General features: G+C 39.4%; 1 pseudogene across 1 annotated transcript; it reads right to left on the bottom strand.

Moving 5' to 3' along the window:
• Positions 1–15,165: 15,165 nt before the first annotated feature.
• LOC104743904 (superoxide dismutase [Cu-Zn] 1-like) lies at positions 15,166–16,987 on the bottom strand (annotated as a pseudogene). The gene is made up of 7 exons (XR_015579367.1): positions 16,759–16,987; positions 16,649–16,668; positions 16,378–16,473; positions 16,155–16,186; positions 15,978–16,053; positions 15,742–15,795; positions 15,166–15,386 (listed from the first exon to the last, which is right to left on the bottom strand). The product of XR_015579367.1 is annotated as a superoxide dismutase [Cu-Zn] 1-like (transcript).
• Between the last annotated feature and the right edge of the window lie 6,676 nt (positions 16,988–23,663).

Here is a 23,663-nt window from a genome sequence, read left to right as displayed (position 1 = left end):
AGTGCCGCCAGAGGTTGGTGGGCAGGTTCCAGTAGTGCCGCCAGTGGTTGGTGGGCAGGATCCAGTGGTGCCGCCTGTGGTTGGTGGGCAGGTCCCAGCGGTGCAGCCTGTGGCGGGTTTGCAGGCAGGTGTGCAGCCGGGGACTGAGGTAGTGGATGCTCAGTATGTTTAGATGATGGTGCAGCTGCAGCGAGTGGGTGCGGGGTCTTTTTCGGGAGGTACGGATCCGAGTGTAGCGGATGAAAGGAGAGAGCTGATGGAGGATCTTTTCTGGTCGTTTTGGTTTCCCGACCAGTTTAGGGTGTATTTGGCATTGCATTACTTGTCAGGTGATGCACGTGTGTCGTGGAGGTCGGTGACAGCACAGAGGGTGTAGCGGGATATGACTTGGGTGGATTTTGTGAGGGAGTTTAACTCCAAGTATTTCCCATAGGAGGCTCTTGATCGCATGGAGGCACGGTTCTTGGGGTTGACTAAGGGGGACCGTACAGTGCGGGAGCTGGATGCAGAGTTCAGTCGGCTTGTGGGGTATGCAAGCCGGGCTTTGGAGCAAGAGTCGGCTCAGGTGCGGAGGTTCTTGTTGGCTCTGCGGGATGATCTGAGGACTCGGTGTAGAATGAGGAGCTATGCTACGAGAGCGGAGCTGGTTGAGGTTGCAGCTGGGATAGAGGAAGACTTGAGGTCACAGGTTGTTGTGGTCAGTCCTTCGGTGTAGCCAAAGCGGTCCCAGCCACATTCTGTTCCTAGCAAGGGCGTCAACCCTGCGCAGGGCCAGAAGCAGAAGTTTGATGATATGCAGAGATCGAGGTAAGGGGGTGCGAGATGCTTTGGGTGTGGTAGCAGGGACCACAAGGTGACCAACTGTCCAAAGAGAGGTGAGCAGAAGGCAGTGACGGAGCAGCGGGCGGTGACGGAGTCGCGGACAGATACTGTTGCAGGGAGACGGGGCATATCAAGCCTCGTTGTACCAAGTTGCAGCAGATGGCAGTAGCAGCGGTGCAGGCTAGAGGTCAGCCAGGAGTGCAGCAGGGTGTGTAGTCGGTGGGTTGGATCGAGCAGACGTCGCGGGTGTACTCGACTGTGGAGACCGGTGGCACCAGTGCAGGAGCGATCATAGGTATAACTTCTGAGATTCCAACTTGGTCAACTCAATAGTTCAGATTATGTTTATTTTTGCTTGTGATTGAATGTTAGGTTCTCAACACACGAGGTTTGTGTAGGGACCTTGTCGGTGGGTGGGTTTATGTCCCACGTTATGTTTGACTCTGGAGCAACTCATTGCTTCATTACTCCGGAGTGCGCGGAGAGCGCTAGTATCAGCGGAGATTCCGGTGAGAGCTCGGGTGTTGTTAGGATTGCAGGAGGAAAGTTCCTGAGAGTCTTCGGTCGAGTGGGGGATGTGGAGATTCAGATTGCGGGGGAGTCGAGGCCGGCATATTTGATTATCAGTCCAGTGGAGTTGTATGATGTGATTCTGGGTACGGATTGGTTGCATCATCATAGTGTGCATTTGGACTGTTACAGGGGCAGAGTTATCTTTGAGCGTCCAGATGGGAAGTTGGTTTTCGAGGGAGTGAGACCGACTTCGGGGAGTCTCGTGATCTTGGCTCTGAAGGCTGGGAAGATAATCTAGAAGGGGCGTGAGGCCTATTTGGTTACAATTTCGATGTCGGAGTCAATGGGGCAGTCTTTTGTTGGAGGTATTCTGGTTGTAGAGGAGTTTGAGGATGTGTTCCAGTTGTTGCAGGGGTTACCACCATCTCGGTCGGATCCTTTTACGATTGAACTGGAACCAGGGACGATGCTGTTATCCAAGACTCCTTACAGAATGGCTCCAGCAAAGATGGCAGAGCTGAAGAAGCAGCTAGAGGATTTGTTGAGTAAGAGTTTTATCCGTCCTAGTTGTTCACTGTGGGGAGCACCAGTGCTGTTTGTTATGAAAAAAGACGGGATTTTCCGGTTGTGTATCTACTATCAGGATTTGAATCCGGTCACTATGAAGAACAAGTACTCTCTCCCGAGAATTGATGAGTTGTTGGATCAGTTGAGGGGTGCTACTTGATTCTCCAAGATTGACTTAGCATTGGGTTATCATCAGATTCCAATACATTAGGCAGATGTGAGGAAGACTTCCTTTAGGACGAGATACGGGCATTATGAGTTTATGGTGATGACGTTTGGTTTGACAAACGCGCCAGCTGCGTTGATGAGATTGATGAACAGCGTGTTTTAGGAGTTTCTGGACGTGTCAGTCATCATTATCATCGATGACATCCTGGTACATTCTAAGAGTTCTGAGAAGCATGCAGTACATTTGAGGGCAGTTCTGGAGAAGTTGCGGGAGCAGAAGTTGTTTGCTAAGCTGAGTAAGTGCAGTTTCTGGCAGCGTGAGATGGGATTTTTAGGCCACATTGTTTCTGCAGAGGGAGTTTCAGTGGATCCCAAGAAGATTCAGGCCATCAGGGAGTGGCCGAGGCCGTAGAGTGCCACTGAGATACAGAGTTTTCTGGGGTTAGCGGGTTACTACAGGTGGTTTGTTCGGGGTTTTGCGAGTATGGCACAGCCGATGACTAAGCTTACAGGAAAGGAGGTCCCATTTGTGTGGTCACCGGAATGTGAGGCGAGTTTTGCAAGCCTCAAGCAGATGTTGACTACAACGCCGGTGTTAGCACTGCCTGAGCAGAACGAGCCCTACGTTGTGTATACAGATGCTTCAGGAGTGGGGTTGGGTTGTGTGCTTATGCAGTAGGGGAAGGTTATAGTCTACACTTCGCGACAGTTGCGAAAGCACGAGGCTAATTATCCTACTCATGATTTGGAGATGGCAGCAGTGATTTTTGCTCTAAAGATTTGGAGGTCTTATCTGTATGGCGGGAAGGTACAGGTATATACAGATCACAAGAGTTTGATGTACATTTTTACTCAGCCAGAGCTGAATTTGAGGTAGAGGCGTTGGATGGATTTAGTAGCGGATTATGATCTGGACATAGCTTACCATCTCGGTAAGGCTAACATGGTTGCAGATGCCTTGGGTAGCGGGCGGCTTCGGCTCAGGAGCAGGATATGGAGGTGTTGGTGGGTGAGATTAGTGCATTGAGGTTGTGTGTTATCTCACAAGAACCTTTGGGTTTGGAGGCAGCTGATCGAGCGGACTTATTGAGTAGAGTGCGGTTAGCTCAAGAGAGTGATAAGGGGCTGGTGAATGCCCCTAAGGTTGCGGGTTCGAAATATCAGGTCTTTGGTAATGGTATTATTCTTGTGCATGGTCGGGTCTGTGTGCCCAAGGGTGAGGATTTGAGGCAGGAGATACTGAGAGAGACTCATTTGAGCAAATTCTCTATTCATCCAGGAGCGACCAAGATATATTGTGACCTCAAGCGGTATTATCAATGGGTCGGGATGAAGAAGGACGTAGCCGATTAGGTGGCGAAGTGTGACACTTGCCAGCTAGTGAAGGCAGAGCATCAGGTTCATGGTGGATTATTGTAGAGTTTGCCCATTCCAGAGTGGAAGTGGGATATGATCACGATAGACTTCGTGTTGGGATTGCTTGTGTCGAGGACGTTTGATGCGATCTGGGTCATTGTGGACCGTTTGACTAAGTCTGCGTGTAACACCCGTACTGTCGCAAAAGACGGAACAACATGTAATCCATCTGGTCTGGCCAAAAAAACGTTTCTTTCTTTAAAATTCACCAACGAACAAACTTCAAACTGCAACGCTTGAAACTTACTAACCTGGGAAAAAGGGAAAGAAAGGGGTGAGGAGATCAAACTCTGCCCACTGGACAAACAGTAATCACGTTCCAAATATAATCAACAACCATTATTTAGCATAGATTCAGAATGTCTATCATTCAAACAAACATTTATTTCTCATCAATAACTTCGATCTTATTTTATGCACTTTCGTGGCAACTACCATATTAAAACATTTCTTTTTTCTTTATATTATTTGAGAAGTTTTACTTTTCTTATAGGTTTGGCCATTAACACTTTTTCTGGCTCCCAAACCCCATTCTTAGAAGACCACGGCCAATAGCTCGATTATTCCCATACTGTTCGTCAGCGGTTTAGGACCTGCAATGAACCTGTCAGTCCATTACAGTCCAACATCCTCAGGTATCTTTTCCTTTCTCATTCTCTTCTCATTCTCATGTATGTTCATAATTATATTTATAATACAGTTTATAAGTTAATTCATAACATCAGATTATGAGCTAATGTGACATAAATCATGTTACTAACAACCTACTTTACCATGCACACAAATCCACACAAACACATTCAACTAACAAACAATTCTTGAGCCTATACTCAGTAACTATCAAAGAGTATATAAAGAAAGAGGCTACTGTATATCCGCAAATACCACCCTCACCTTAGCCTACATGGTCAAATCCACGGTTTAGAAATAGCAACAACGCAAATCCGGCTCATCAACAATTCTCAGTCTGCAACAGTTTAGACCGGTCCAATATTATTTCCCAATAATATACAAAATCAATAACCATGATGTAACCTATTAAACCAACCCAAACCAAAATCTCTAACTTATACTTATACTGTTTCCTTTAATTAAATTAATTAGACCAAGATCTAATAATTTAATACACCACAATTTAACTCCATGAGCACATGCACATGATCGAATTCAGTTCAATAATCAAAGCCCAAATCACCTTAAACGCACAACACCATAATCCCACACGTGACCTTTAACGACACAAGCCAATACATATCACGACAATTAATCTCGGTTCTGAACTTCATTACACAAATTAGAACCCTCGGTTTACTTTGGTTATAGTCCGTGGTTTAATAATCGAAACAACACACAACATCGTCACAAGTGAAGCTTGCTGTTTACCTTTTAACCGCGTTACACATGACGGATCTGCTCCACGATGGCTCAACGTGAAAGTTCAGCTCACGGTGGTCACTTCCTCATGGCTATAATGGCCTCGACGATGGGCTACGGCTGCTCCGGTGTCAGCGGGTGACATCTCCGGTGAAAGATGGTGGTTGACTGACCAATGGTGGTGATCGGTGGTGACCGACGGGAACGATGGAGACCAACGAGAACAACAGACGTTTATCTACGCTTCTCCTCCACGAGACTCACGGCAACAGTAGAGGACCACGACGACTACAACTATCTCACTCTTATTGACTTAGGGTTTTGCTCAAGATCTCTTCCCTTTTGTAAAAACAGCGACGGCGATAGATGCGTATACATACCTATGTATCCACGAGCACACACACAATACACATATAACCTTGTCGTTTTGTTCTTTTGCTCAACTTAGGTCTTAAGGGCTAAACTTAATAACAAAATAAACCGGCCCACTTAGAATTAAGAAATTAGGGTGTTACAATTCTTCCCCAGTTAAAATAAATTCGTCCTTGAATTTGTGAACGTACTTCTCCACTTAATATCCAACCCAATTTGGAATGTCCTTCTTCTAAATGTTCTCTTCGACTTTATGAATTTATCCGCTTAATTAGAATACTAATACTCTAGCTTCTGTTAGCTAGAAATACTTTCACTCTCCTTTCTTTTTGTTCCGAGCATTTGTTTACAATAGTAACAAAACTTTTATGTAATTATGGTTCAATATGATGTCTAGCCATATGACAACATTGGACATCAAGTGTCACAATTCCTTCCATTTCCCAAATATTATATAGAATACTCCAATTTCCAACGAAAGGTATTTCCATTACCTTGACTTGTGAAAATAACCACCAGTTCACCAACATACGACCAACGATCTGGTCTAACAATGTTCGGAAGTGTACACATCCACCATGACCATTACGATTTTGTGCAATACAGAGCTAAATGATCCTCCAAGCTTCCGTTGCACTCACCCTGTAAAGTTGACATCTTTTTGAAAGTTTCCCAATCTTAAATTTAACATAGTGTTTTCGTAACACTCTATTACGGTTCTGGTTCCTTTTGGGTTTCACACTTCCATGCATTTTTTTTTCCCCTTTCAAAGTAGTACTTTCCATATAATCCTCATTCGACACATTCTTTTTTTTTAATCATCTGTAACGCTTACATACCATACTCTGTAGAAGTTCATCATCTAAATTGATGTGTAGTGTCCTCCCACACTGCTCTTTTCCACTTCCTCCGCTGAAATTCCTTTTTATGCTCTCCAAGCACTAGAATAACATCGACTAGTGATCTTTATACAATACCTCATCTTTAAACTTTGTGGTCCCCTCAAAAAAATGTCCTTCCACAATATTAACACCAATATTTTGTCAAATGTCCATTTGACTTTTATAAGCTAGTATCTCACACCTTCGTCCAGTTGAACAACACATCCTTCCATGTGACTCGAGTAATTGGTTTAGCCATAATAGCATATCATGTACCAAACTTCCGTTTATGATTTACTACTTCAAGAAAACTACCGACTTTAATGGCATTCGTGGTCCTCAACATTAACTTCTCCAAGTCAACTTACATTCCAACTTTTGGAAACAATTACCACACTCCTTCGTCTATAAAGGTTCCAATTAGTTGAGTAGTTTGTTTATCCTTACTGCATGTCGCACAAGTATACATTTTGCCAACACCATATCGACTTATATGGTGTTATCATCCATATGAGATTCCTTCCCATTTTTTTCCCTTTTTTTTTCTCCTCTATAGTTTATAGGGCTCCTTCCCACGCTATTTGTCACATTAATGTCGCCACACATATCTTAGGGTGTTTCGTCCCTCTTGAAAAGTTTACTATACTTCCCTAACTATCCTCACGAACTGATCTTCACTTGGAACTTCTTACCAACTCCTTTAAACTTACAGAAAAGGGGGCTCAGATTTCATTTACAAAAACCAAAAGATACAATCAAGACTCCCTAAAATAATAAACCAAACACGCAATCCAATCAAAGAAATAATGCAACACTCAATTTCAATCAAAGCAAACAAAGCACACAAACGTAAAACAGGGTTCAAGTCTTCGTCTTCTTCATCACCAACCTTCTCCATTGGAGGAAGTATCCCTAGTACTCTCACACGGTATTGACGCCTCACCCATCCTCTTCAAGAAAACATTCATCACAAATTTTTTAGCTTCACGCGCAATTGCGGTTCAGGTTCTTACACTGCTTTCGAGGATTGATTTCCACTTGCCACAAAATCAAGCTTAAGATAATAATCCTGCTAACTTTCACAAAATGAAAGTCAAGAACAAGTTTGTTGTTGGTGAATTCAAACTTTTTATACAAAACAAAACTCGTTTCCGGAAACTTTCTTTGAAAACATTTTTTTTTTAAAACAAAACTCATTTTTAAAATCTTGACCCTCCGGGTCAGCACCGGAGTGGCCTTAACCTGGCTCTGATACCAAATGTGATATGTATATATTTTGCATCTCCTTAGCATGTATTTGTCATGCATTTAGCTAGGATAACTAGTCGTTTTGCATCATTTTAGAACCTCTTTTATACACTTTGCATGTTTAGGAAGTTTTTGCATCATCCTTGCATACATTGTGCATTTCGGAGTATTGCAGGTGTCTAGGAGACGTCGGAAACGCAGACGATTGAGCCACCTTCGAGTCACCGATCGAGCCAAGAAATCAAGTCACAGATCGAGCAAAGCAATCGAGCCACTCCGAGCCAAGCAATCGAGCCACTCTCAGCGGCACCAATCGAGCCACTCTTAGCGACACCAATCGAGCCACTCTCAGTGGCACCAATCAAGCCACTCTCAGCGACACCAATTGAGCCACTCTCACCCAAGCAATCGAGCCACTGTGGCCCACTCCGACTTGATGCACATGTCAGGAAGACATTCTGTCTTCCACGCTTCAAGAGATTCCCAAACCGACGCTTCAACTTGTCGTTTTAAGTTTTAGGGATTTACATGTTTTTACTATAAATAAGTTTTGTGAAGTCTTGGCAGAGGACATCTTATCTTTTATCTCGTATTGTTTTCTTTTTCTTAAGGTTAACCTAGCCACCAAATACGTTCTGAGACTTTGTATTCCGATATCTTTGAGATTATTCAGTTTTTCTTTGGATTCCTTCTACAAAGTTGTTCATCTTATTTTTATCTACCTAATAATGCTTGTTTCATTGTTTTCTAAGTTTGCATCCTTGATGATGATTTTCGGATATGAGTAGTGTAGTAGTTCTTGAGGATGAGATAGATTAGGTGGAGGATCTTAGGATGTAGAGTGTTTAAGCTTTGATTTGTATGATTCCCTTCTGGACTAGAGTTAGAAATACTTGTTTCTCTCTGATCAATTGGAACTAGGTCTTAGACATTTCTGCATCCAAAAGGTGTTCGATGAAATGTCTGACCAACTAGTGCCAGAGACTTACGTTCCTAGCCTAAGAGATTAGTTGTCTAGGATGTTTGTTGACGTGAATGAACTTGTTTTTCATGCCATGCTTGATCATGTTTCTCTAGCGAGAGCTAGGTTTGGAAGTGGTTGAGTTTGAGTAGCTTCTGTCAAGAGATTGGATTAGCTAAGACGTGATGTTCATTGTTTAGGGATGGTTTGCTTGTGGCATGTTAAATACTCTATAGACTAGGATACTCCACCGACATCAATTACTCCCATCCTTAGGACCTCTTTCTTTCTGATTTTTATTACATTCCTGAGACTGTTTCGTTTCTTCATGCTTAGAATCGTTTTTGTTTTTACTTTTGTTTACTTCTTTCCATATATTTTTGTTCTAGTTCTGTAGTTCATTTCCGTTTTGCATTTTCATCATTCTAGGATTGTTAGATAAAACACTCTCTTTGAATTGACTTGACTTGTGAAATCCTGATTGCATCTTGAGTGATAGTAAAGTTTCCCAACTGGATTGACACCTTAAGTATTACAACTGCATAAGGTTAATTGAACCTGCTAGGAGACACAAAAAGCCTAGTATCAATTTGGCGCCGTTTCCGGGGAACGAACCCGGGTCACCCGCGTGACAGGCGGGAATACTTACCACTATAGTATCAATTTGGCGCCGTTGCCATTTGGGATTCGTATTGCTACATTTAAGATTTCAAGATTTGCAAGATTAAGTTCTGTTACACTTATCATTCTGAATACTGACTTGTTTTGGTTGTCTGCTTGTTTGTTTTGCATCTCAGTGAACTGTTGATTGCAACCTTGCATGCACACCAGATCAAGAGGGCATCAGAATCTTCTTCCTGTTACCGATGACATCAATCGGTTACAATGACCACGACAAGCTCGTCAACTCACTGATCATCCCGCACCAGTTACTATAGAACAACAGAATGAACCAAATCCAAGACCGCAAAACATTGGTGCTGGGGATGCACCGAACACTCACACTCAGTGTGCTGGAATCATCCTTCCCGCCGTGCAGAACAACAACTTCGAAATCAAAGGCACTCTGAACTCCATGATCCAAGGGAACAAGTTTCATGGGTTGCCTATGGAGGATCCGCTGGACCATTTGGACGAGTTCGACCGTCTGTGTAGTCTCACCACTCTCCCTGGGAGACAAAGCTCATCAATGGGAGAAAAACCTTCCTAAGGGTTCAATCACCACTTGGGATGCCTGTAAGAAAGCCTTCTTAGCAAAGTTTTTCTCCAACTCCAGAACAACACGTCTCAGGAATGAAATTTCTAGCTTTACCACAGCCAGTGTCCACACCATGGTTTCAGCAATGAGTCATTACTGAGCACTCTCTACCGTGGTGTCCTTCCCAAAATACATATGCTGCTTGACACTGCTTCTAACGGTAACTTCCTGAACAAGGGCGTAGATGAAGGTTGGCAACTGGTTGAGAATCTCGCCCAGTCTGACGGCAACTACAATGAAGACTATGACCGCACAGTTAGAGGTGACGCTAGGTCTGAGGAGAAGTACAAGAAGGACCTCAAGAATGTCAATGAGAAACTTGACCGTATCTTGCTAAGCCAGCAGAGGAGCATCCCCTTTTTATCTGAGGATGAACTTTTCCAAGTTCCAGATCGGGAGAGTGAGCAGACTGAGAGATCAACTATGTCCAGAATCTGGGTGGGTACAACAAATGTTACAACCAATACAAGGCAAACCCCAATTTGTCTTACCGAAGTAACAATGTTGCCAATCCACTAGATAAGGTGTACCCGCCTCAACAACAACAGCAAGGTCAACAAAAACCTTTTGTGCCTTACAATCCGGGACTCGCTCCAAAACAATAGTTCCAGCAGGGTTATCCGGCTCCTTCAAGACCACCGCCAGGATTCCTCCCTCAACCTGTTCACCCTACTACATCCCCAGATCAAGAAATGAAGCAAATGATGCAACAACTTCTTCAGGGTCAAGCTAGTGGTTCTATGGATACTGCTAAGAAGTTTGCTGACCTTAGTCAGAGGATGGAATGTTCCTACAATGACCTGAACGTCAAATTTGAAGCTCTGAACTCGAAGATAACGTATATGGAAGGCCAATGTGCTTCTACTTATGCACCAAAGTCTGGCCAATTCCCAGGGAAAGCTGTTTAGAACCCCCAAGGAGTTTGCAAATGCAATTACGTTGAGAAGTGGGAAAACATTGCCTCCCAGACAGGGAGTTCCAGACGTCACTAAGGACAGGGAGGAATTACATGGGGAGGATTTTGTTCAGGATGAAACTCAAATGAAGAACCCAGCCGAAGCAGTCAAGGATCCAGTGAAGCATTCCGAACCTGAAGCTGCTAAGGAGCCTGTTGTTTCTGATGACAGACCTGCGAGGTTCATCCCTCCACCTTACAAGCCTCCTCTACCATTTACAGTGAGGTTTAAGAAGCAGCTTACTGAGAAGTACAAAGCCTTGTTCGAAAAACAAGTCAAGGAGATTGAGTTGAGAATGTCATTTCTGTATGCATTCGCACTTGTTCCTCACTACCAGAAATTCCATAAGGACTTAGTGATGGAGAGATAAAAAAAAGTTCAAGGCATGGTGGTAGTAAGTCTTGAGTGCAGTGCAATCATCCAAAAGAAGATTGTACCCAAGAAGCTCAAAGATCCTGGATCATTCACTCTACCTTGCTCCCTTGGACCTATGTCTTTTGACAGGTGCCTATGTGATCTTGGCGCTTCAGTTAATATGATGTCACTTTCTGTTGCTATGAGGTTGCGTTTTACAAGGTTCAAGGGTTGCGACATCTCTCTCATCCTTGTAGACAGATCAATGAGACTTCCAAATGGTATTTTAGAAGACTTACCCGTCAGGATCAAAGACGTGGAAGTGCCAACCGATTTTGTGGTTCTGGAGATGGATGAAGAACTAAAAGATCCGCTGAATCTTAGGAAGACCGTTCGTGGCGACTGCTGGAGCCATCATTGATGTCAGAAATGGCAAGATTGATCTTAATCTGGGCGAAGACTTCATCATGAAGTTTGACATCAAGGATACTTTGAAGAAGCAAACAATAGGAGGACAAGTCTTCTACATTGAAGAGATGGATAAGTTGGCTGATGAGTTGTTAGAGGAACTAGCTGAAGAGGACCCTCTCAAAACTGCTCTAACCAAGAATGGAGAAGAAGGGTTCCTGCATGAAGAGACCACTTGTTACAAGAATCTGCTAGACTCCCACAGAGAAACAGATGGATCAGAGGAGTTCGAGCAGCTTTTTGACGCAGAGGAGGTATGTGCAGTTGAGACAGAGAGTTTAGAACGTGATATCTCCCACTCGATTGACATCAAGACCCGACCCGAGACACCAACGTCCCGCTCGATCGAGCCACACCCCTCCCACTCGACCGTGATCGCTCCAGTCTCCCATGCTGACGACTGGTCGGAACTGAAGGCTCCAAAGGTAGAACTCAAAACTCTCCCTTCCGGACTCAGGTACGTTTTTCTGGGAACCAATTCTACTTATCCTGTCATAGTAAATGCTAGGTTGAGTGATGATGAATTAGGGAAGCTAGTTACTGAGCTTAAAAAGAAAGGCTATAGGTTATTCTTTAGATGATATCAAGGGAATCTCACCTAGTCTTTGCACCCATAAAATCAATCTTGAAAATGAATCTTATGCTAGTATTGAACCCCAAAGAAGATTGAACCATAACCTGAAGGAAGTAGTAAAGAAAGAAATTTTAAAACTGCTTGATGCTGGAGTTATCTATCCTATCTCTAATAGTACTTGGGTATCTCCAGTGCACTGTGTACCTAAAAAAGGAGGAATCACTGTTATCAAAAATGAAAAAAATGAGCTAATCCCAACTAGGACCATCACAGGACATAGTATGTGCATTGACTATAGGAAGTTGAATGTTGTATCTAGGAAAGACCATTTTCCTCTTCCTTTCATTGATCAAATGTTGGAAAGACTAGCTAGTCATCCTTATTACTGTTTACTTGATGGGTATAACGGATTGTTCCAAATCCCTATCCACCCAAATGATCAGGAAAAGACAACATTTAGTTGTCCTTATGGCACTTTTGCCTACAGACGCATGCCATTTGGTTTGTGCAATGCTCCTACCACCTTTCAAAGGTGCATGACATCGATTTTCTCGGATTTGATTGAGGAGTCAGTGTAAGTGTTTATGGACGACTTATCTGTATACGGTTCCACTTTCTCCTCCTGTTTGTTAAATCTGTGCAGGGTATTGACGCGATGTGAGGAGACGAACCTGGTGCTGAACTGGGAAAAGTGTCACTTCATGGTTGAAGAAGGGATCGTTCTGGGACACAAGATTTCTGAGAAAGGAATTGAGGTTTACAAAGCTAAGATTGATGTCATGGTTCAGCTTCAACCGCCTAAGAAAGTGAAGGACATCATAAACTTTATGGGGCATGCAGGGTTTTAAAGGAGATTCATTAAGGACTTCTCAAAAATTGCAAGACCTTTGACAAGGTTGCTGTGCAAGGGGGTTGAGTTCGAATTTGATGCAGCATGCTTGGAAGCTTTCAACAAGATCAAGGAGGCCTTGGTTTCGGCACCCATAGTACAAGCTCCGAATTGGGATCATCCGTTTGAGATTATGTGTGATGCTTCAGACTTTGCAGTTGGAGCTGTTCTGGGACAGCATATTGACAAGAAGCTTCATGTCATCTACTACGCGAGTCGCACCTTGGAGGAGACTCAAGGAAGATACGCTACTACAAAGAAGGAACTCCTAGCCGTTGTGTTTGCATTCAAAAAATTCAGGAGTTATCTTGTGGGGTCGAAGGTCATTGTGTATACCGATCATGCTGCTCTGAGACACATCTACTCGAAGAAGGATACCAAGCCAAGACTGCTGAGATGGATTCTGCTTCTTCAGGAGTTTGACATGGAGATAGTTGACAAGAAAGGCATAGAAAACGGAGTAGCAGATCATTTGTCAAGAATGAGGATTGAAGATGTTGTTCCCATAGATGATTCGATGCCTGAGGAACAACTTCTGGTCGCCCAAGTTTGTGAGCGGATGCATGACACAGGGGTTGAGAACCTCAGAATCAGATGCATGGCGATCACTTCTGAGACAGCACCATGGTATGCAGATGTCGTGAATTACAAGGTTTGTGGAGAAGTTCCTGATGACATGGATCCCTACAAGAAGAAAAAGTTTTTCAGGGAGGTCAACCACTACTTCTGGGATAAGCCTTACCTGTACAAAAAAGGTTCTGACGGTCTGTTCAGGAGATGCATAGCAGAAGGGGAAGTGCAAGGAGTGCTTGAGCACTGTCACGGCTCCACCTATGGAGGTCACTCCGCCACATTCAAGACAGCTCAAAAGGTTCTTCAAGCAGGTCTCTGGTGGCCAACCTTGTTCAAGGACGCTCACAGTTTCATCACCAAGTGTGATGCTTGTCAGAGGATGGGCAACATCACAAGGAGGAACGAGATGCCCCAGAATCCGATCTTGGAAGTAGAGATATTTGATGTTTGGGGTATAGACTTCATGGTACCTTTCAACCCTCCATCTAATGGTAATGTCTACATTCTGGTAGCAGTTGATTACGTTTCCAAGTGGGTCGAAGCCATTGCCATTCCAACCAATGATCACAAGGTTGTTCTGAAGTTGTTCAAAAGTATAATTTTTCCAAGGTATGGGATACCCAGAGCGGTGATCAGTGATGGTGGAACTCACTTCGTCAACAAGGTGTTTGAGAGTATGCTGAGAAAGTGTGGGGTCAAGCACAATGTATCTATTGTGTATCACCCTCATACCAGCGGACAGGTTGAAGTCTCGAATAAGCAGATCAAGGGTATCTTGTCAAGGATTGTTGGGGTTTCGAAGAAAGATTGGTCTGTCAAGCTGGACGAGACTCTTTGGACGTACAGAACAGCATTCAAGACGCCAATAGGCAGATCCGGCGAAGATCCGGCGGGGATCGAGTTTTGTGGTTGTAGGAACAAAGATCCGGCAAGAAGCTTTGGGGGAAAACGATGCTCGGCATTGCATCAGTTGATGCATTTTGTGCGTCGGTCGATGCAAATGCGAGGACGACGCGTAAAATCTAGGGTTTTCGTGCTATGTCGAGCATGCGTCGGTAGATGCAAGTTAGCCTTGCATCGGTTGATGCAAATCTTGCGTCGGTCGACGCAACCTCCAACTGGTGTCAGTCGATGCATGTTGGTGTCGGTCGATGCTGAGTCCTGGTTTGTTATTGTTGATTGTTTATTGATGGTTAGAGATGTCTCTATTACTTGTGTGTATAGCCCAGTAGATGAGAAGATTGCCTTACTGAGTGTTTATAAAATACTCATGCATTGCAATTTGTGTTTGTGGTGCAGGTAAAGGCAAAGTGTGATCGTGGAATCAGGGCGATGAGGAGGAGGATGTTTTAGAGACTTGATTGATTGTGGTCTAGCTATTGTTAGGTTGCTAGTGTTGAGTTGATAGAACATTGTAGGATGTTGGAACTTGGTTATTGCATTGTTGGTTATTGGATTGTTATTGTTGAAATTCTTATTGGTTTAATGGAATTGTTTTTGTTATCCGCTGTTGTTGATTGTTGCTAGGTGTTTAGTGGATATGAGACCAATAGTGAATTAATATTATTAAAAAATAAAAAAAACGGGAAGGGTTGTTTCACCATCACACCATAGAATCGAGTTTTGTTTCCTACGAATATAGAAATTTAGCTAATGGACCGATCAGTTGTGGTCCAATGGTGGACAAAAAAAAAAAAATCTTCTTATGACTAATAAGACAAAAGGCCTCGATATTTTATCAAAGTTTAGCATAGAAACAACCACTAATCACTGTTAAACCAACTCTCTCTTTTATTCATTAAATTGTAAAAGTACGGAATTTTCTCTGTTTTCTGTCTGAACAAATGCTTTGAGCAACTAAGCTCAGAAGTTATAGCCACACACCAAAAGATACATAAATAATACCAAATCGAGGTCTAAAGTTGGACCTCCTTATTACATCAATCTCTTCTTTGGAAACAGAACAGCTTTAGCCCTGGAGACCAATGATACCTGCAAAATGGTAGACGTAAGCCCAGTCAGTTGATCCTCTGCGGGTTTATTACATTAGGAATGAAACTTAGTATCAGGAACTGTAGTTGTGTGGAATCTCACGAGCCTAAAGTCAATCTCTAGTCACTTCCGAAACATAGAAAAACTATACTGCGTTTTCAGACATAGATGATGTAATAGGTTATCGATTTTCGGCCAAACCCCAAAATGCAAGATGATATATAAAACAAAGATGAACCCCTGAGCTGCCAGAGAATCAATGGAGTTCAAGATGGGAGTGCTGGTAATGACCCAGTTTCTGATAGATTAATTTTCCACAGGACATGAGAGTAAAATGTGGATTAAAATTACTTACCACAGGCAACACGACCGCCTGCGTTTCCGGTAGCCAAGCTGAGTTCATGGCCTCCTAAAAAGGTAAAAAACAGAACGAGTTCAGGTTAAAGAGTGTTCATAGGATACATGTTGAGTCATAAGCGAGATGCAGTAGATGTCCTCAAATGGACTGGATATCCTTTAAACTCAGTTAACATAACAAGGAAACTAGAACAAAAAAAAACTCCATAAAAAAAATTAGACAAATGTAATCACCCTTTCGGAGGCCATCAGGGTCTGCGCGGACAACAACAGCCCTTCCAACAATCGAGTTTGGTCCAGTAAGAGGAATCTGTGCAACGAACACAAAAGTTCTCATATGAGATTGGGTTTACTAGAGCAGTTGTGGATTAGGAAAAAAAAAGAGTATAAAACAGGTACACAGCTACGAACCTGGCAGTCAGTGATGGTGAAGGTGGCAGTTCCTGGAAAAAGAAAAACAAAATACTATATGTAACTCCATGAACACTAAAGCACAATTGAGAGAGTAGCAAAAAATATGATAGATGAAAAACGCAACTATAAAAGTAAGACTGCAAAAGCACAATTGAGAGAGTAGCAAAAAATATGTCTAAAAAAAATCGAGATGAGGGATAGAGATGTTGAGAAGGGATACCATCATCTCCAACAGTGATGTTTCCTAGGTCGCCAACATGTCGATTAGCATCCTATGAGGCACCGTGTGTTTTACCATCAGGGTTGAAATGTGGACCTAGGAATAGGAAAATGACCAAAAGTTTAGTATCAGTTTCAATGACTCAGACGATAACATGAGTTCCCAATTAAAAAACATAGTTATAAGCTCCTCAAACAAGAACAAAAAGCTCATAAAGTTACCAAGCCAATCAAAATTTCCAGAAAGGTGTTCACAGAGGTATGAGAGTTACCAGTAGACATGCAACCTGTCCTGCTACGTCAACTTAATGTATAAGAAACAGTGCAAAGCATATAAGAAAGAAAACCAAATTTTAATGTACGTGCTCAGAGTACTTCATACTTTTGGCCGTGCCACAGGATGGGAATCCTCGAAGACTTCACTTGTTGCATTGCAACTTCCACGGCCTTGTTCAACGGCATTCAAGAAATTAACACCACCAATGAAGCAATCATAACCACCAGCACTTAGTTCACAATTTAAAAGAATGTAATCAATCAAAAACAAGAAATCACCGCTCAAGATTTTAAAAGGTTCCTAATCAAACCCACACACTCATACATGTTTAGCATAGAACATAACCATTTGATCCCAAAACTATTCTCGAAAGTAACATACAAATTTATTCTTATAAAGCTATATTCTTATAAAGCTAAAAAAGATCTAAGTCTCGATAAAATGAAATGTCGTCGTTTTGAATTGGGAAAAAATTAGAAATCCTAGGATTCTTCCTCTTCTTCGCGATTTGTGTTTTATTCGGGTTTTTTCTTCTCCTTATACAATCCACATAGACTGGACGGTTTGCATGAGTCACTGAACCGAGACCTGTTTCTTTTAATGGTAGATCTAAAGGCTTTTATGGATTCTGTTCTGTCCCTCTGAATATTAGAATAATACCAACAGAGTACTTTAATGGCTGACACCAAAATAAAATAGAAAAATAAATACAGCTGTTTTTGTGAATGAAGGAATATTGAAAACCTGAAACCGCGTGATACCTGGACGATCAAAATTATGTTAACCTATTATGATAAGGGTTCTTTTTCTTCGCGATTTGTGTTTCATTCGGGAAGAACCCTAGATTTCTAATTCCCCCAATTCAAAACATTTCATTTAATCGAGACTTAAATTTGTTTTAGGTTTGAATAAATTTGTGTAATACTTTTTAAAGTGGTTGTGGGATTAACTGGTTATATCCTATTTTAAACATGTATGAGTGCGCAGGTTCAAACCATGGGAGTGGAGATTTTTAACATTTTTTTTGCAAGATAACATAGCAAAACGACGTCGATTCGTCTGAGTCAGCATCTCTAACGGTTGACTTAAATCCGTTAACGTAAACTTTGAAATCGACTTAATTTTATAATTATATATATGAATTGTGAATTTTATTAGAGTACAGATCTAAATTACCATTATATAAATGTACATAAAAAAATTAGCCCTTTTGAAGGGTTTACACGTAAGGAAGTAGCCTTTTCTCGTGTTGTATCCATCCAATTATAATCCAATTCTAGAACCTTCTCTTGTTTTTCATTTTTTTTGTTTCACGGCTCACGCGCGAGTCAACCTTGGGTCAGCATAACAAAATCTATCTAATCATTGACGAGGGTAGTTTTGTAGTTTAACTCAACTTACATCAACCAAAATATCTATATACAAGATTATGATCGTACCGCGGGGCAACTTTTTCTTATTTTCTTAATGTACTATTTTAGTACTAATTTTGCTAATGTACTTTTTTATTAATTTTAGTGATTTAGTATATAATTTAGTGTATACCGTACAACAATTTTTTGTATATATAATTTTAGTTAAATCAGTTTGATTCGACTTATTTTATATTGGTGTTGTTAAAATAGTAAAATAAAGATTTAACCTGTATTGAAGTATCATATTAATGATATTTTATTTTTTAGTATTATCAATTCAATCATGTAATATCATATAACCCGTCATGTAATATAACTTGTTTGTGTTATTTTGAAAATTTAATATGTTTTAATATTCATAATTTTAAACTTTTTATTAAGTTTAGATATATCAGTTATAAATTATAAATTTCTTAAAATTCTATAATTTACTATATACGGTAAATTTACGATATATGTATGTTGAACACACACTTTTTATATTAATTGAGTAATATATGTTCGTTGACAAAAATTCAAATCACAATATATGCAGGAAAAAAATTCTATCAACTTTATGTATTACTAGATTAGGACCCGCCCGATGTGCGGGTTTAGAGTTTTTAAAATAAAATAAAATTTAACCAAGAATATAAACTATCTATAAAAGTAATTAGATACACCGAGGTGTCCAACGTAAATATCTGGTGTAAAAGGTGTGAATTGCGGTTGAGACTATTAATCATATTTTTTTTTGAATTGCCCTCACTCGTGAGAAGTTTAGGATTTATCTCTGACTCCGGTCTCATCAGAGGGTTTTTCATATGAGTCGGTGTACTCAAATTTGGATTTTGTTTTCTGGAGGGATGTCTCTCAACAGGGTGATCCTGATTAACTTCTTCAATTACCATGATTTTTATGAGCAATTTGGAAGGCCATAAATAATTTTTTTTAAGGTTTAGAGATCGAGACAAATGATATAATTGCTCAGGCTTTGGGCGATAAGTTAGCTTAGGAAGAGGCGCTATCTTTTATGTAGGCTCCATCTCCGTCCTCGGATGTCCAGGTTTCTTCACCTTGTTGTCAAATTGATGGTTCTTGGAAAGCAACCAATGAGCATTCATGATTGGGCTGGTGGTGTTGCGTTGGTGAGGAGCGAACCTTGTTGTTGGGGGTCAAGTGTCTAAGACGGAGCCCCTCCCCCTGCATTCAGAGTTTGAAGTGTTGTTGTGAGCCATGGAGCGGATACGTGCTGAGTTACTTACTATGGTGCATTCCCCTGAATATTGACCATCCTTCTCCAACTTGCTCAATGAGTTTAATTCGCTGGAGTTTTTTCCACTATTCTCCATCTCTTGGATCCCGCATGCGACAAATTCGAAGACGGATTGTCTTGCCCGTGCTTCACATTCTCTTATCTCTGAAGTTTCTTTTGAAAACCCCTTTCCTCTAGCTTGGGCAACTAACCGAAAAAAATTCCTTTTAATTTATTGTTTGGTTGGAAAAAAAATAGATACACTTTTAGTCAAAGAAAATAGTTGTAGATGAGTTCACAAGTATTAAAATTAAATGAAATTTAACAAATAATATATATTTAATTCTTTTCGTAAGTAAAAACAATGTATAAAAGTAAAGAGATAAACTTTTAGTTATAGAAAATAATTGTTTTTTTTTGCTATAATACACTAATGTATATCCATTTACAAATCTACTGTCTACATTACCACTAAAAAATTATTTGTACACACAAATATATTTTACTGTTAAAATATACTCTTTAGTCTTAACTACTACCAACAAATTGTCTTTATGAACGCATTAAATAACTTATTATATGTCTCTTCACTTTAACATTTTTATAGTTACAAAAACGCATAGGTTAATCTTACATACTCCTATCATATATATTACAATAGCAGTCTTTTGAATAAATTATTTGATTGGTAGAAAAAATATGAGACTATCTATTTTTTTTTACATCAATAATCTTTTTCTTTATGTAAAGGTGAGTATTTACATTTTTTTTAGAAACAATAACTAATTGTATAATTTTCACAATCATTTTTTTATCTTATATAAAAAGTAAGGGTCTTTTTCTTGTAATATAGCAACTTAAAATTAAAATAAGTAAACAATATTATAATTTTGAATTTTATGGTATATATATAATTTATCTTATAATTAGATTTTAGATGAAATTATATTTTATTTTATCTATATACTATTATATCAAACTTTTTTAGGTTAGGTTTTGAATTTTACATTTTTATTTTTTAAAATTTTAATAATGAATTGACATGTGTCAACATCTGAATAATACAATTGACACATGTCAAATATTAATAATGAATTGACATATGTCCACATCTGAATGATACAATTGACACATGTCACAATCTTGTTAATAAGTAATTTTGTCATTAAGGTTTATATAATAACATATGATGATTCACTATATTTAACTTTTAAAATTAAAAAAAAAGATGATAGGAAAATAATATTTCTTAATATGGAATAAATCTTTTATATATCTATATTAATTATAAAATATTATATATATATATATATATATTTAAAATATTTTAATTCTGTTTGGTTATAAGAATAGTAGAGAGAATTAACTAAACTTGTTTGGATATGAATATAAGCATTACATAGTATTAAATCTAAAAACTTTCCAAAATCGTTTTTTGAGCAAAAACTGTTTCAAAAATACTAGTATAGATTCTCAAAAATAGCACAAATTTAAGTTTTTATTCAAAACTAGTACAAATTTTTATATTTTCCAAATTTAGCACACATGATCTAATTAAATAATAATTTTATTATAAATCTAATTATACATGATTCTGTTATGAAGGTTAAGCCTTTGGTCGACGAGTGTGGAGGTGAAATTTGAAAGCCGAAGGATTTCGTCGTATTGCGTGAAGAGGATCGAAGGTTCAATTCAGAGACGACATCTGAGGCAGGTGCGTTCAGCTGCAGCTCCTTCGTCGGATGAGGTCATGGTATGCTGCCGGATCGGTGGCTAGGGAGTAAGAAGGATATGATTGTGAGGAATCTGGAATTGAGAAGGATCATTGGCTGGATTTTGATTAGGGTTTTGATTCTTTTCTAAATCATGATTGTTACCAGTGTTCGTCTCCGTATCTTTATTGTGGATTCGTTGATGGAGAACCGAGATCACAATAGAGCTACGGTAGTGGTGGTGGTGGTGCAGAGACGACGGAGGAGGTGACTGATAGACATGGACCATGTCACATGGTGGAAGTATAATAATATAGGGAAGAGGTAGAAGAAGACATAACCGAAGACAATGGTGGAAGTATATTGATGTTTGAGTTTTGAATCTGTGATTGTATTTGGATATTTAGGTTTGGGTGTGTATCATTGTTTGTTTTCATTAGGTCCGATGATGATTTCATGCATTTGTGCTTATGGAGGCTTGTGTCCGTTGGGTGTTCGAAGTTTGATTTTTGTAGTTTTCTGTGCAAACTTTTGTATATTTTCTCTGTTTTCTTGTTAGATTCGTTGGTACAATTAGTGAATGATGTTTGCTATGATTGAAAAAAGTGACACTGTTTGTTGAATTAAGGTTGTAATAGATACAAATCCTAACTTAAACCTAATGTTTTGTAATGCTATAGTTTCCATGTGTGATTTAGTTTTGTTTTTTTGTTGTTTTTATGTTCAAAGTTCTTGTTTTATTGTTTCCTTGGTAAAATTAGTGATTGTTGTTAATTTGCTGGAACATTAAAACCAGTTCGGTTTCAACTCTTGACTGAACATTATCAACATTCTTCATCCCAATGCATGTTAACAGAAACAGAAAACTGGAGTCACCACCATGCTGGAGACTTTAAAAATCTCATCACCATGCTTATCAGGTTAAATTTTAGTAGTGTAATCCTTTAACTTATTGTTATGTAGTACCTCATATGTTCATAGCATTAAATTTCTTTTAAGTGCTCTTAACAAGGATCTTTACTCTGTTTTTCCTTCTTATCTAAGTCCTCTGTGTTTTTTAGAATATTTTATGCTGTTCCTGGAACTTGAAAAACCAGCATCCAACATCCAACACTTTCCACGAAATTTAGTAAGGATTCGACGAAATTTAAGAAAATACCCTTAAACTTAAGGAGACCTTCATAAAAACTTTGGAACTTTAGGGATGACCTTCATAGAAAGTCTGGATATTGGTAAATGATATCATTATCCCTCACTAATAGAGTAATCTTTCACATGTTGAGACAAAACAATAAAGAAAGATTTATAAACACATTTATTTAAATTTAGAAAGGATTTAATAATATTTAGGAAGAAATTCTTAAACTTCAGGATAACGTTCATAAAATATTTAAGAAGACACAAACTCAAATTATTAATCTTCTATATATAGATAAAATATCAGGATGTGCACAAAATAAAATCAAATATAACTCACCAAGTGGAGTTATATATGATACATTATGGCAAAACATAAATTAAAAGATTCAAAAACTCATTTTTTTAGATTTAGGAAGGTTTTCACGATGTTTAGGAAGATGTTCTTGAAATTTAGAAAATATACAGAAATCCCAGAAATGATGATGATCATAATCAGAAGATCATCTCCCGTTGTACTCCGCATCATCAACACTACTAGCTAACTCCATCATCGAGGAAGCCCAAGCCGAAGACATCGACATCAACATCGACGAAAACGACAAACTTTCGTACATTTATTAACTGCTTTATTTCCAATGACATTATATCAAACACTTGGTATGCAACAACTTTGATGTCCAAAGAGGAGAGAGTACCACTCAAATACACATTTTAGCTTCCAAATTACATATGATTTTCTATGTCATTCACAGTTCAGATTCCAATACCCAATAATTCAAGCCACCACTCATAATCAGATTTCATTTATTACCCAACAATGCACAAACAATTCCAATAGCCAAATTAACTTTGGTTTAGCTCTGAGACCACCACTCATAATCAGACGTACATATCGTAGAAGAGTTTCTTCAGGAATCTCAAAGAATGTTATGGCTGAGAATGGAGTAACAAGGACCTCGCATCTTCGTTACATCGTAAAGACGTGGCTTCTCCGGTCTTTGTTCTCTTCCATCTTCGTTCTTCTTTTGCTTCTTCTTCCAATAATCATCACGATCATATTCACTACAAATTTACCCAATTTCTCATTTAAAAGCCATAAAAATCATTTTGAAAATCTCAAAATTTATGATCGGAATTGATACATAAAGAAGAAGAACAAGACCGAAGGCTTCACCATAAGCATTGGAAACTTCACTTAAGCTTTCAAAATCGTAAGTAAAAGTTATAATTAATTTTATATTTAAGATAAAATAATAACAATAATGTTATTTTTGGAATATTTGAATATGTGTGCTAATTTTGGAAGAAAAACATAAATTAGTGCTATTTTAGGGTATTCTTTTAAATTTAAAATTAGATGATTATGTTTCATACATCTATTATATTCTAGGAAACTCATCCATATAATACGTGTAATTTGAAGATTAATTATTCAAGAAAATAATTAACTGAGATATAATATTTCCTCGCAACACAGCAATGATAACGTTACGACAGATTTGTGAACGG

The sequence above is a fragment of the Camelina sativa genome, chromosome 14, assembly GCF_030686135.1.
Source record: "Camelina sativa cultivar CO46 ecotype springtype chromosome 14, ASM3068613v1".
In the NCBI taxonomy this organism is placed as follows: Eukaryota; Viridiplantae; Streptophyta; class Magnoliopsida; order Brassicales; family Brassicaceae; genus Camelina; species Camelina sativa.
The sequence above is the reverse complement of the archived record's forward strand: the minus strand, read 5'-3'. Positions and strand labels throughout refer to the sequence as shown.